This window comes from Apis florea, unplaced genomic scaffold (assembly GCF_048593485.1).
Source record: "Apis florea isolate Af1SG1 unplaced genomic scaffold, ASM4859348v1 contig_2274_pilon, whole genome shotgun sequence".
In the NCBI taxonomy this organism is placed as follows: Eukaryota; Metazoa; Arthropoda; class Insecta; order Hymenoptera; family Apidae; genus Apis; species Apis florea.
In genome coordinates, this window is record NW_028256550.1 from 1667008 (window position 1) to 1682660 (window position 15653).

At 31.1% G+C, this 15653-nt stretch overlaps 1 protein-coding gene and 1 long non-coding RNA gene across 2 annotated transcripts in view; one reads left to right on the top strand and one right to left on the bottom strand.

Moving 5' to 3' along the window:
- The window catches only part of GABA-B-R2 (gamma-aminobutyric acid type B receptor subunit 2), a 192557-nt gene that overhangs the window by 148889 nt on the left and 28015 nt on the right, over nt 1-15653 (bottom strand). The gene's annotated exons all lie outside the window — the stretch shown is intronic.
- Nucleotides 362-1283, top strand: LOC147658348 (uncharacterized). The gene is made up of 3 exons (XR_015290676.1): nt 362-526; nt 612-669; nt 858-1283. It is a non-coding gene; the product is annotated as an uncharacterized LOC147658348 (long non-coding RNA).

The following is a 15653-nucleotide window of genomic DNA, read 5'->3' on the forward strand; positions in this document are numbered from 1 at the left end:
CAGAAATTTATTTATAACGTTTTTAAAAGTTAAAAGTTAAGATGTATGTATAAATTTTGAGTAAAATGGAGTGTGTAACGAAAAATTAGAAGAATTCTTGACAAAGAAAATGAAAAATTTTTATTTTAGAAGAAAAATAAAGGAAGGAAGGTAAGTAAATGTTGGAAAATTATAAAATTTGAATTGAAGATTATTAATGGGATCATAAAATATTTTGATCATTTTCTATTAAAAAAAAAAGTTATTAATTTAGAAAATATTTCAATTTTTTTAATTCCTTGCAAAATTTGAATTATGAAAGACAACGAGGCTTCAAAAGTCGTAGATAATTTTAAAAAACAAACTCAAACATGTATAAACTTCACGTTCAACAACCAGATAAGTCTCCATTACCAGTCGAAGTCGAGCGTGGTCTCAGTTATACAGAATGTGCTTTCTATGTGCCAAATAACGAAATAAGAAGCAAGAATTGAACAGAGACGCAATTGGCCATTATCCAAATTAAATAAGAAGTGATGATGAGGATGTAAGTGGATTATTATTGTTAAAGATTAATAAATTATATTAATTTCTATCTTATTCCTCTAAATGTATCTACAATTTTTTTCTAGAAATGATCAGCTGTTCATCAAAGGATGCAGATCAAAATGCAGTAAAAAAATTATATCAGTGAATATTTAATTTAATTTAAATTTGATAAAATTTATCGTTTACGATTTATAAAAAAATTTTTTCTATTAAATTACTTTTTTCTCGAACATTTTTTAAAAGTAATTTTTATGCATTAAATATTTGTATATAATTATAAATTATATGAAAAATTTGTTATTTTACAAATATTATTTTTTTTTTTTCAGTATACACGAGTCCATTGGCATTCGACGTGGAATAAATATAGAATTTATTACAAAATATTCATTTGCCAAGAAACAATTTTTCTGTACATACATATATTCTTCAATTTTTTTTAAACATTATGATTCATCATTGAAAGTAGAATCCACAATGTTTTTTTAATTTTTCGTCGTTATTATTATATTATTCAAACATTATTCTATCAAGCTTTCATCTTTATTATATCATATTACTGTACTAACACTTTGTCGACCGAGCACGCCAATTGGCTATTAGTCCTACGTGATACAATTATATCTTATTTTCTTAAAATGCTTTCAATAACAGAATTTTATTCGCAAAAACATTCGAAAGTGTTAATTTTATATTCTTTTATTATATTGTTATATACTATTGAATAAAATAATATAAGAATTTTTGTAATTGTACGTATATATCTCATTACAATATCTCTGATCATAATATATACATAAAATGTTAATATATTCGTAGAAAGATTAACTTTAAGCAAAGAAAAAAGTTGGCATATTGAATTGAAACTTAAAGTTGCTTGACATTTTAACATCATTAAATTTAAAATATTTATCTTTTATTTCCATCCTATAAATATCTTATTTTATAATATTTCCCAGATAATCTAGAAAATATTTAATATTTACACTTTAGAAGATGTATAATAAATGCAATTTTTCTAGCATTTAGATATATGTTTTATTATTCGTAACTTGTTCAAAAGAAATATAAACTGATGTTCCATTTTTCTATTTTTCTCTCCTACATTTTCTTTATTTCAATATGATGTTACCAATATCTATTAACGTTACAACAAGTATTTGACGAGGAAAATGATTCTATTATAACTGAAACGTACCATTCCTTCCATTCCCATTCATTTCCAGTCTAGTTTTCAGCATCCACGAAGTGAATACCAAACTCCAAGGATTCTCAATTATTATTAAATCCAATGTAATCCTTATATATTCAAAAATATTGGCAAATATTATACAATTGAATGACGTTTCGCCATTTCTCAGTTTCAAGAAGAAATGATCGCTATGGAACTTTAAAAATTCCTTTTTATCTTAATCCATTCACAAGATGTAAGCCACACGCTTAGCCAGTCTTTTTCTTTCAAATATTAGAGAAAAATGTTTAACTGCTTCTCATAACCAACATAATGTATAAACTTTTTGCAATATTTTTGTGTCTTAAAAATTTAAAACTCTTCATAATGAATGAAGATAAACTAAAATTTGTATTGAAAGTTACAAGAACAAAAAATAATATTCCAATTCGATTTTCGATCTTTGTTTCTTTCTTTTTCTTTTCTTGAATTTAAAAAAATTTAAATATCTTACAATTCCCCCGATTTCCTACAAATCCTGATCATCGAACGGAGATCGTTAATTACTAATGAAACTTAGATATCGAGACGGAGAGAATCCGTTTGAACGTTTATCACGCTCTCTGTATTTTCAGATCTATCCATATTTTGCCTCTCGAGAGAATACTCGATGGAAGTTGCCGTACTAATTCCAATATGAAACAACTGGTTTCCAGATTGCAATCATGCCAGATGGAATAGTGGTAAAGTTAACATTGAGACTGTAAGCCAAACATTTTCCACTCGTCATTCATGTAAATTTATTTCAAATATCAGATTTGTACAACATAAAGACATCCTCTCTCTCTCTCTCTCTTTTCTATCTCTTTTAATCAACAAAGATAAGCAGGAATTTGAAAGAAGAAAGAAGATACACATGATTTTTCTACAATTGAAATTAATTTTTTTTTTACATTTACAAATAAAAGATAGATTCAAAATTAGGAGGAAGGCAGTCCAACTGCTCTGAATAGTTAAAAAATAAATCATTCTAATTGTGTAGATCTCGAAATTGATGTCCATGCAAAAATAACAAAAATATTGATTTATCATTTACTATTTTTAAATATTAATTAATTAAATATTTATTTATAATATGCATAAAAGGAGTACTAGGATTATTCGTATCTATCAATTCACAATCGACAGAATTTTTATTTAATAGAAATTACGAAATTTCTATTAAATAGTTTGATTTATAATTTCTTTCAAGCAATGATCATTCGTCATCTATAATCTCTTATATAATACCGTGATCATTTTTAACGAAAAAACACTGGCGACGATTAAAAAAATTGCTGGTGAAAATTATTGAGGAGGGTGTCCTTGACAACAAATGTTACGAATCCCGTTTGATTTCAAAGCGAGTAAAAACGCGTTCCATCGCGTTCAAAGGAAACGTTTAATCAGCATGGAAATGTTTAATTCGAACTGCCGAATCGAAATTATATTAGCATAATTGGCACGCCGAATTTTTGAAATTCGTGAAATTCGCGGCGAGAGAAATAAATAAAATCGATAATGCAAGAAAAGATTATTATTATCAAAACCCGCGTTTCGTCCGTGTAAAGAAATCCACTCTCTAATGAAGTTCTTTCATCAAAGCTAAGTGGTAATATTCGGAACACCGCGAACGCCTGCGTCTGACCAGCCATACAGCGATACTACTTACCACGATGAAATACCGATGTTGTATGGCCATCTCTGCTCACTGTCCATCCCTGTTTATCACTCGAGCCTTAACTTTCATTAAACGAGATTATTTTATTTCGTGTCGACGTCTAAAATTTATTCCAACAGTTTAAATACTCGGTATTGTTAATTAGAAATAGTGAATAATTTTTAATTTAAAAAAAAAAAAAAAAAGAGGTTATTCATAACCTCATCTTAATGGGCAGTTGTGAATACACTCGTACGAATTTAAGCTTTTTAATGCAGTAAAAAATACTGAGCAGTGTACAGCGAAATCTCCAGTATTTGAATTAATTGAGAAAGAGAAGAGAAGATTTTCATATTTTCTTCCCGATTATTATTTTCAAAATGATATAAAACGATATTTATTACAAAAATTTTTTTAATTCCAATAAACGTAACGTAATATGTGCGACAATCACTTTAAAAAAATAAAAATTAACCTTGGAAGTTTTTGTCAATAAAAAATAATTGTTCGATATATATTTTCGATAAAATTTAATTATACGAATGCGACTACTTTCAGCTTAACACTTAATCTTTTTCTTCCCGAGTTATGACTCAAATTCAGCTTCACTATTCGATTTCACCAGCGATTACTCAGCAGAATCGATCGTTGTTCGTGTAACTTTGTTGGAATAATACGATCATCGTTTCCAAATCTAAAATTCGAGCAAAAGCGATCGAAAAAAGCTTGTAATAAAACTAGCAATGTAATTTTATTAATTATTTATGAATTTCACTATTCTTTTCGTCATCAACGAATATATCGATTTTCAATCTCATTCTAATTACATTCTATTTGTTTTTTGAACCGAGTCATTTTAATTCTAAATCTTCGTTTCTATTTTTCTGAATCGCGCAATTTCAACGTTAAAGATAATAATTGAATAATTTTCAATTGCATTTATTTATTTATTATTAGCAACTTTTAATACTATAAATTTTCGTAAAATTTTTATTATTTCTATAATTAATATTTGCTTCAATATCTATTATAATATATGAATTTTCTTATTTTAACACACTTGTTAGCACACTTTTTCTTCTCAGTGTTATTATATACGAGAAATTGGCATGTTCAATTTCATACCGAGCCAATAGATAAGATGCAAATGAGGAGGTTATATACTTATGCATTATTTGTTTTGAAAGTATAGAGATAGGAAAATATTCTGAGTTGTAGAATGTTTGGATAGGGCTTTCGAGTAGCAAAATATTCGATCTTCCGATTTCACTGTATTTGGAGAAGGTTAGAGATAATTCTTTAAAATCAATATATCTTGTTTTAAAAGAAATTTTAGACGAAAACAACTTATTCATCGACTTTATTCATTATTCATTAAATGTTTATATAAAATAATTAATAACATTATATTGATTTAAAAATATTTCACAAAAATTACAATTACACAATTATAATATTATTTTGAACTACTCAAATATGAAATAATCGTTGAGAAAAATAATTTATAAATTATTATTCGTATGAAAATTAATATGCTTTGATAATTAAATATATTTATAGATATACGAATGGATCATCAACAAGGAGATTAGATATCAAGCACTAAAAATTACATGACTCCATTTCTATAGATTCATTTATTAAAAAAAAAAAAAAAAAACTATTAATACTGCATCGCGTACCTTGCATCGAACAGCTTTTGTCAAAACACTTTTCTTCGATCTTTAGATAAAGCAGATAAAACATTTCTCTTTAAAAAAAAAAATCTATTCATCGCTTGCGATTAATCAACACGTTCCTCCCCATTCGATAAAAAAAAAACGATGTAATTATAATTTTCGTGAGGAATAAATAATACGAAATCGATATTGAAAAAAAAAAAAAAGAAAAATCGATCGATGCTTTTACGAATGATGTGTCGTACGTACACGATATTTACGATATTTTTATATCGAACGTAAAAATTCGCGAGCTAAACAGGAAAGGGGAGGATGGTACCGAAGAAAACTTCGAGACGAGGTTTCTCGAAGCTCCTCCTTGACCGGAACACTCGAGTCGATGAACTTGGTTCGGATGATCGTAAAGTTAAGTGTCCGGAACCTCTAAACCTTAAGCACCCAATTACAATAGCAGTAGCTGTCGATAACATTCTCTTACATCGGGCGACATCATCCGTTCCGAGAGACACTTGTTTCGCAATTCACAATGTTAAACAACGTGCACTTCCCATTGTTCCACGTATTGCGCGTTAATTGATCGTTATTAGAGTAACGATGTAATGTAATTACGCAATTCGATCGATCTATGATACGTATAATAAATATCGTATCTAAATATATATGTATACATGTATAGGTGAATTATTTTGAAATAGATAAATTAATATGATACAGTAAAACAGTTGATTATTCGCGTGAAATAAAAATGGTTGTTCGTGAAATATTTTTTAAACATGGATACATATATAATTAATAAAAGAAATGCATTACGAAGCATAAATTAATATCATTTGTTCTCACGAATAATTTTAAATTTTATTATTTTCATAAAAGTTACATTTTTTTTTTTCAATCCAAAGGAACACGAATGTGTATCCTAACTATGTATATAAATCAAAATTCGTATTCATCGACAAATTTATATCACCATTGAAAATTAATATTAGGAACCGAAACCAATTTAACCACCGTTCAAGATTCCAGTGTTGAGAAAACGTTATGAGAAGAAGAAACATGGAAAAACAATATATATATATGCAAATTTTTGCGGTCACGATATTAATTAAATCGAGCTTATTGGATTACAGGTTAATTAGGCAAGTGGAAGATAATTAACAAACAAACAGAGAATTATCCTCCTAATATGGAACTCTATTATCGAGCACGAGCTATTTTTCACCTTTTCACCTTTTCGTCGTCCATTCACAATTCTTCTCGTCCGTTTCATTTCTCGGTTAATCTTATCCGTTCCAAAAAAAAAAAAAAAAAAAAATTCCACGCTCTTCCTTGCCCGGCAACTGTATTTTTTTTTAATAGCTTCGTTAATTATTCGCCTCGCTCCTCCTTTAGCCCTCTTTTATCTTGTTCCTTCGTGGCTCGTTTTACAGCCTTATTCCTCAATTACTTTCTTTAAAAGCTTTCCCTTAATTCCTTACCGCCTCCACTCGAGTCTCCTGTCTCTGTCCCCCTCTTTCTCCCGCGAAATTGACCATTCCGCTCGAGTTTACTCTCTCTCTTGACTTCTCGTTTCCCACGCCTCACGAGAGAGAGAGAGAGAGAGAGAGAGAGAATCGCTTTCACTTTTCCTTTTTCCTTCGTTTTCATTTACATTCCTGGCATGTGGACGCTCTTTTCAGTTTACCGCTTTGCAAACAGCTCCACGAGACTCTAAATATTATTAAACGTTGCACTCAGAGTTTTTGATCTCGAATGTATTATTTATTCATACGTTACATATATATATATATATATATGTGTGTGTGTGTAGGATTGAAACAGAGAGCAGAGTTAGTAAGTGTTTCTTTGTTCTTTTGTACAAAATATTAGAATTCTTAGCTAACTTAAAATGATTTCACACACGAATTAACGAATTACGATTTTTATATTTTAATATTTTACCGTATTTTTACATATAAAGAAAGAATATTTGTTAAATATTGTTGTTAAAGTAATTACCAAAGATGCATCCTCGGTTTGTCAGGGCAAGTATCGCAATAAAATGTCGTTTGATGCCTTCCTTATTTTATTGAGAGCAAACCTTACGATCCCAATAACGTGCTCTCACATTCACTGTTATTCTTATTTTTCATCTTACCACATCACTATTTTCCTTCTCTCTATCACCAATTTCTTAATAGAAATAATTTCGTTATTCAATAACGAAAAACTCATCTTCACTTGAATTAATTTCATTGCACATGCTTCTTTGAAAATAATACTTCTATTGCCACGACTCGATGCTCAAACTCGAACTACTAACGCCGAAAATTATTCTACACTTTATAAGATTATGCGTAAAGAGGTTAGGAATCCATTCCTTCAGCGATATTTTAAAAAAAATCAAACATAAATAAATACTGTCGCCGTTCGAATTGCCGCGTCGATCCAAGTGATGCCTGAAATTGCAAAGGGCTAATATCAATGGATCAATGGATTCGATAATACGGGAAATACAAAAACGTGGTCGCATATCAAACGCTCTCCGGCACGCATCGCACATTACATTCGTTCGTCGAGGCACGAAGCCTCCCCTCCCTTCCTTCTCTCGCCTTCACCACGTGCGTTCAGCCACCAAGCGGCTCTTCCCATCATTACTACGTATATGTATAATATATACATATATAGTATATGTATATATGTATACACGAAACCACGTTGTTTATATTTTATACTAGATATAAAAAATCGCAAGTACAAACGATTAATTCTGTTTCTTAAAATAAGTGAAGAAAAGGAAGAATAATATTTCAAAGCTTCGTTTTCAAGTGAATATTCTTATCGATAATTCTTTCCTCCATCTTTGAATATATCTTTTGATGTTGGACACTTTCATAATCAACAATAGGAGGATAATCCTTTTTTCTTTACAATTATAACAATACTTTTCAATTTACTTTGAAATCGTGAACCCTCATTTATGATAAATATAATGAATAACGAAGTGGTGATGTAATGTAATAAAAATTAAAAATTAGTAGAAGTATATATTGCAAACTTTTTCGAAACGAAATTTTTATAAAAATTAATTTCAATTAAAGATGGGTATTTCGTATTAAAAAAAAAGAAATCTGAAAAAGAAATTTACAAGACAGAGGAATTTCATAGGATTTTAAGGATTTGGGGATCTACGCTAATTTGAAGAAAGCTTTGTCGCGGAGCTTTTGCTATGCGATTTTTTAATTAACGATACCTTTTCTCTGAGCGAAAACATCAGAATCGCTTAAAAACAAAGCACAACGACGTTATTTAAATAAGTTAGCCAAGAAAGCTTTATGACGAACAAAATAGATAAGGAGGACTCTCGAGATACGAAATACCCATATTTTATCTCTTAATTTATAAAGCCTCGAGAACACAAGTTGAAGAAAAAATCGAAATCTCTACTACTACGAGATTATCTTATTCTTCAAAATTCTCTTTTTTCATTTTCACATCATCGCATTCATCAAAATTATAATTATCACTATAGAATATAATCCTATCCAACTATTTTATAAATATTAACAGGACAAATCGCCCGCAGCCAATCTCTCCATTGTCCGTCACAAACTTTTCGCTGCATTTAAATAATTGCTCGAACGAAATTGAACGATTGTTGAAACGTTCCTGTTCGCACAAAATAAATTACACACCGATCGATATCGCTAGGTTTCCTTACGTCACCTCTCCCCAAAATCAATTCCTTTCATCGTGCGGCCGAAACTCGTGTCGTAGAACGAAATATTCAATCCTCTAAGAAAAATCTGTAAACCATTTCTCTCTCGAGACCGAGCATCGCAGCTTCCTCAAAGGAGCTCTCCTCGTGAAATTCGTGAACTTATCATTTTTACTTTTGCTTGGAGGACGATTTGAACAACTCGTCGAAGTTTGGAAGAGGAGGAGGAGGAGGAGGACGCGTGGTAATCGTCCAATAGGAGTCGCGGTTTCACGAGATACCGTTGATTGACGCGAGGAGGCTCGCTCGGCTGGCACGAAGAGAGGCGATCGGTGATCGGAATTCAGGGATGAAAATCGGTAGACTGCGAAGGGGTCGATTGGAGAATAGCCGATCAATAATACCGGCGTCGCTCGACTGGCTCCAGGAAAACCGCCGATTTATCAAAAAAGAAAAAAGAATCTTAACTTTGAAGAATTGTGGATGAAGAGATTGCACTGGATTCGTCAATTCGAGATCAATTTAGAAAAAAAGAAGTTTAATTTTGTTTTTGAAGAATCGATTTTACAGAGACTTTGAAAATTTTCGAAATGTATTTGCGTGTTCACGACGTGTTATAAGTTGAAGAATTCGTCAATTGGAGATCTAAAAAAAAAAAGAATGTTAATTTTGTTTTCGAAGAATCGAGAATCGATCTCTTTTACAGTTGTTGCGATTTCGAGGATATTGAAGAAATTGCATTGGATTCGTTAAAAAAGAAAGAGGATCTTTTGAAGAAGTGAAGTAAATTTGGCCTCTATCTTCTTCGAAATATTTAATCTTCTTGCGCAATGATTTCAAATATTTACATTTTAATCTTGTCCTGCAAATATTCAATCGCATTAAATTTCTTTTGCATCGAAATGGTCTCTTCTCGAGCTTCGATTCAATTTTTCGATCTAGAAGGAATTCGTAATATGTAGCTGCAGTTAAGTAGTAGGGAGTAAGTAAATTTATTATGATTGTTACAGTTATTCCGTTTGTCAAGAAGAAAAAAATGATAATAAAAATGCTATTATAAGTTTCTGCGAATTCAAGTCAGAGGAAGAGAAAGACTCTTCGGGAGGGCGTTCAATGAAATATAGAAAAGAATTTTAAAAGATGGAATTGATAAAGATGGGCGAGCGAAAACAAAAAAAAAAAAAAAAAAAAAGAATGTGCTTTGACGGGAACGAGGATTAAATTTAGATTGGTTAATAAAATTTTTCTAAACTGAGACTGGTTTCAGGCTTTTGATCGTACATTCGAGGCCGAGCTTCTGTCCGCGAGTTAACGGATTATAATTTATACAGAACACGTTTCAAGAACGGAAGAGAATCAGAGAAAGAGAGGATATAATAAAATTGAGAAGATAAAAGGACGTTATATTTCAAATTCATAATTTATAAATTTTGACACGGATATTTATTTGTTAATATTTATATATCAATAATTATTTAAGAATTGATCATATAATCTTCGTTTCGATATGGTAAAAAATTTTTTAAAATCAAAGAATGCAAAAATGTAAGAAACATCATGCAAAGTGTTTGAAATATTAATTTGATATAATTTTCATAAAACTATAAATTTTATTATTTTGTACATGAATATAATTGTTTGTTTTAAAAAGACAATTAATCTTTATACAAATACAATATACTTTTATTCTTTTATTCTCTTATTGTTATTATTATTATTATTAACATATTTTGAGTAATCTATATATTTATTACGTCTCTCTTTTTCATCTTTCATGATTTTTCAATTGTTTTGAACAAGCAACATGGTGAAAGGAATTTATCAATACTTCGTTTGAATTAAAAGTGAAATAAAGAAATGAAAGCAATTGTTTCACTTACAAAATATGCGTTGATACATTTTTGAAAGATAGAAATAGCTGGAGAAAATATCTTTATCTCATTTTATTTAAATGATGATACTTACATTATAATGCTTATAACTTACAATTAGTAAATAAACAAATTTTAATGAATTTTTATACACCAAGCTTTGCATTAAAATTTGGACCCTTTATTCTCATAAATATATTAATATATTGCAATGCGTATTTATTTTGGGAATCATTTCTGTACATATTTGTACAATGATAATAAATATGTATGATACACAAAGATAATAATAATAATAATAATTTGTTATGTAATAATTATTATTTTATGATCTAATTCCAAATTTGATAAATAATTAATAGTTTAATACATCAAATGTGGAGGAGGAAATATATGCGTTAAATAATATTTAATATAATGCAGATTAAAATATATTTTTTTAAAATCTTTAAAAAAAAATCTATGATGTATCCATTTTCTTATCTATCTTCTATTAAAATACATCTATTCGAATAAACATCTATTGTCTAATTATAACAATCATATTAGAAATAATGAAGGGACGAAACTTTATCGATACTGATTGTTTCAAATGCAGAATATCTCTAAACTCATATAATAACTTTAAATCTCGCTACAAATACAACTTTAAATATTTTACAAGGAAAAAATTATCGTCAATTACGTAATAGATAGATATTATAAATATTAATTTACTTAATAATCTTGAATATTTATGACCATAATAGAGAATTCATTGACCGAATAATCAGAGCTATTGAAAACTTACGAACAAGTTACCAATAGAGTGGAAAATTAGATTATGTGCAATACAAATTTCAGTATAAGTCCTGTCTGTTCGAGTCGCGTTTAAATATTACTAGGAAGGATTGATAAATTAATAATAAATTTTATCATTAAGTCCTTTCCATCTGAATTACGTTTAAATATTATTAAAAGGATAATTCATATTTTATTTTATTATTCAATCCTATATTAGAAATTACAATTAATATTTATAACGAATTTTTTGCCCAATAACTATTTTCCTGTGAAAAATAAGTAATCTTTTTTTATGAATAACAAGTCTTCTGGGGAAAAAACGAGGATCCAACTTGTTGATTGATTTCGACAATGATCAAATATATGCATATGCGTATTGATTGAAAATCTCATTTACAAGATCATAATAATATGTACAAATGAGCCAAGGAAGGAAATATTTCTCTCTTTCCTCATCAGTCACATATCATACATTAGATTATAATGATGAATATAAGATGCATATATATTTTTCACAAAATTGATATTCAACTTCATATTCAACTACAACACATTACAAATATGCACGATAATTTTTTTAAATGCATGTAAGCAATTCTAGGGTTAAATGAATTTTCTGATCAAAGCTTTATTTTACACACGAATTAGGAATATATTATATACTGTATATTTTTATATACAACGTAATAGTGTCCTACATAACAGTCGTAGCGATTTTTTAAAGCATTTTCTTCGTAATAATTTGAAAAAAAAAAAATTGTTTCGAGCAAGAGTTCATGAATTTTATCAATTTCCAATCTTTGGCTTTATTACTTTCGGATCAAACTTTCAGACCTTGTCGTTCAACAGTTCAAGAGCACTTCGAAAGATCCACATTTCGCAAGCTCATCTATTTGAATCACTCTTCTAATCTCCGGATCTCAACGGAGATTATTTGCACAACGATCTTCGTATAATAATTAGCAGCCATGTTGTATCAGCACATGCAATACGAAAATCATATCTACTATTATTATATTATGTATCGCCATTTCGACGAGAACGAGAAAGAAATTGAAATTTTGAATGATTTTGAATGATAAGAAGCTATGATAAAAATCAAGTAACAAAAAGTGATTTAGACGTAGCCAAGTATACGAATTTTCAATATTTGAATCCAAAGTTTAAAATAAACACAAATATTGTTACACAAAAATGTGTTTGAGAGTATTTTATTTATTAATAAGACGATAATTTATTTCACTCTATTTGTATCTCGTTTAATTCATTTCGATTTTTAAAATCGATCCAAAGATATATTAATGAATGTATTAACACTCATTCTATAATATCTAGAACACAACGAGTATCATACAGAAAATAAGTTCAAAAGATTAATTGGAAAATTGAAGTAATTAAGAAAAAAAAAAAAATATATATATACATATACATTCAACAAAGAGAACAATCGTGTTTACGTTATTCACGCGAAATGAAAATAATTCATAGATATAGCGCTCTAGTCGCTGTGAAAATTCATCAAAAAAAAAAAAAAAAAAAAAGAAAGAAAGAAAAAGATTCACCCAGAATTTTCGCTCGAGAAGAGAACAACAGCTTGAAGAAAGGTCAATTAAACGAGAGGCTCGAAATACGATTTACGCGACGTGAAATAAATTATTAACCCGAGAAAAATAGAAAGAATCGTGATCGCGAAGGCAAACACGAGAAACGCTCGTCGCCGGGTCATTTGCATGAACTTCAATGAGCGTAAATTTACATCATGCGCCCTCCCCCATTATCTCGCCTCGTAACTCGTCGTGTGGATAAGTCACGCGCGCGCCAAAGAAGAGAATGCGTCAAGAAGAAACGCGATAACGCGATCCCCCTCTTCCTCCCCCCTCCCCTCCTCCTTTCTTCATCGAATCACAGACCGTGGGAGGGGGGGGGGACGATAATAGAAGAAGAATCGGATCGATATCGAGGCTGTTTCGAGGGTGGAGAGAGGAGGGGGGGAAAAATGAAACGAGTTGAACTTGCCCTCCCCTCCACATATTTCTAACAGTGTAATAAAGTACTCTCATACAGTATTCATCGGTGGCCATGTCGCGGCAAGGTTGGGCCTTGGCATAGTGACATAATTCCCCGCACGGTTTGTATCGTCGCTACTAGCTAGTAACACGCTAGCCCACCTACCGACCGACCGACCGACCGACCGAGCGAGCGACCACCGTGCCGGTGACCGTGAGCCTCCTCCTCTCCGTTGTGGAATAATCGGTTGTTCTGCTCAACCGTCGCAGCAATGGCGGTCGGTGTTGATAGTTGTGTTGGCGAGCGAGCGAGCGACTAGCGTGCTCTCCCTTCGATTCGTCGCTTGATCGATGATGGAAGGTCGTTCGCTTTCACCTCGCGCCTCAAACTGCCCCGAGACACGAAGAAACATTGAAAGTGGTAAAAGCGGAATGCAAGTTTCGGCTCGCGTGCACCCCAACGCTCGAAAACGCAGCCGCCTCACCTTCAACGTCGTGGAAGCGTGCAATCTGGACGCATGCTAATGAGATACACGTATATATGTAATATATATATATATATATGTATATTGAGAGTATAATTTAACTTGGACAGTTAACATTGACCGGGTAAGGTAAGGTCGATACTTATTTTCATATAACTGTGAGACAGGATTCGATAATTAAAGGTGAGGAATGATTATTTGAACGAATGTTGATGATGATTTAGGTTTAGGTTTTTACACGTTTCGATGTCTGTCGCTTTTTATTACAGGGGATCTGATGTAAAACAAGTTGTAAATGATGATCTTCACCAATTTTTTTTATTGCAAATTAAACCTTCCTCAAGAAATGTTCTCAATTTTGAAATAATTATTGCATCATAAAGATGATCGAATATTTTTTGCCAGGAGATATTCCTTTTCATATTTAGAAATATTTTATCTTGGTTAAAATGTACGAGAAAAACATACTTCACCTTCAGATGACTTTTCCACAATCATCCACAGAAAGATTATTATACATACATCACGTAACGTATCTCTTTCTACAAGATTTCATTTTCGTAAGATCGTATACTTCTCTCTATAACTTCAATTCTTTGTGAAACATTCCATTGTTCCTTTAAACATATATAACCCTTGTACACGATCCTGCATAACCGTTAAGAGATTGAAAATGTACGGATTCAAAATACTTGAATCAAGTAATACTACTAACTATTCATATTAACACGAACAATTATTAATAAAAATATATTATTATTACAAATCTCTCTTAACGAGAGCCACGTGTAATTAACCAAGTCTTCTCGAACGAGCCAATATGCCGGCCAATCTTTGCTAATCTCTTAGATGTTGACACACGCCTCCTCGTATCGGTTCGGTTGATCGACATTATGAACGACGAGCCGTGAGAAACTGGATCAGCCTGCTCTCGGGAGTTAGGGCGTTCTACTTTTCGAGTGCGGTGCAACGATGATGCAAGAAACGAGGAAGAGGGGGGGGGGGGAAGGAGGAAGAGGAGGAAAGCTGTAGTTGTTCTCCGTTAAAAATGCGACCACCGCTCCTCTCAGTCGCATTGTCTCCACACGAGAGAGAAGCTGAATTGTGACATTCAAGCGAAACATCGAAAACGTTTAAGCGTTTACCGTTAACACTACTCAACCTTGTTGAAAACAGGTTTTCACGAAAAGTGAACTCCTTCCATCCCCGGCCAGCTTAATTAGCACGCTTTATAACCAAGTCGCCAGGAATCGGATTAGTTACGTTACGGTTCACACGGCGCGTATTCCCATTATTGGTCGAATCCAATAGGTGTACGAAATGAAAAGAAGCACGCAGGAAATGGAACGACGAACTCGAACTCATTGGCATTGGCGTGAACATATAGAGATATAATTTACTTTTGCCATTAACTTTTTCAAGGGCGTATCTTTTGTCAATTGAAATTATTCCAAGTAAGAATAAAAGAAAAAAAAAATATATATATATAATCCGTTGAAGTATTCTTCGATAAAGAATCTTTTTTGATAATAAAGAAAGCTCGAAGGATAATATTTTATTTCACTTGATAATCGCTGCTTTGAAAGTATTATTATAACGAACCTTTTGATATCCTATGTAATATCGACTATGAAGAGGTTAAGGATGAGAATCCGTTCTCTCGTCTGTACATTATAGAAAGAGTTGCTTGAACTTTTAAAACTATTTCGAACTTTTTCATTGCGCGATTTGATTCGA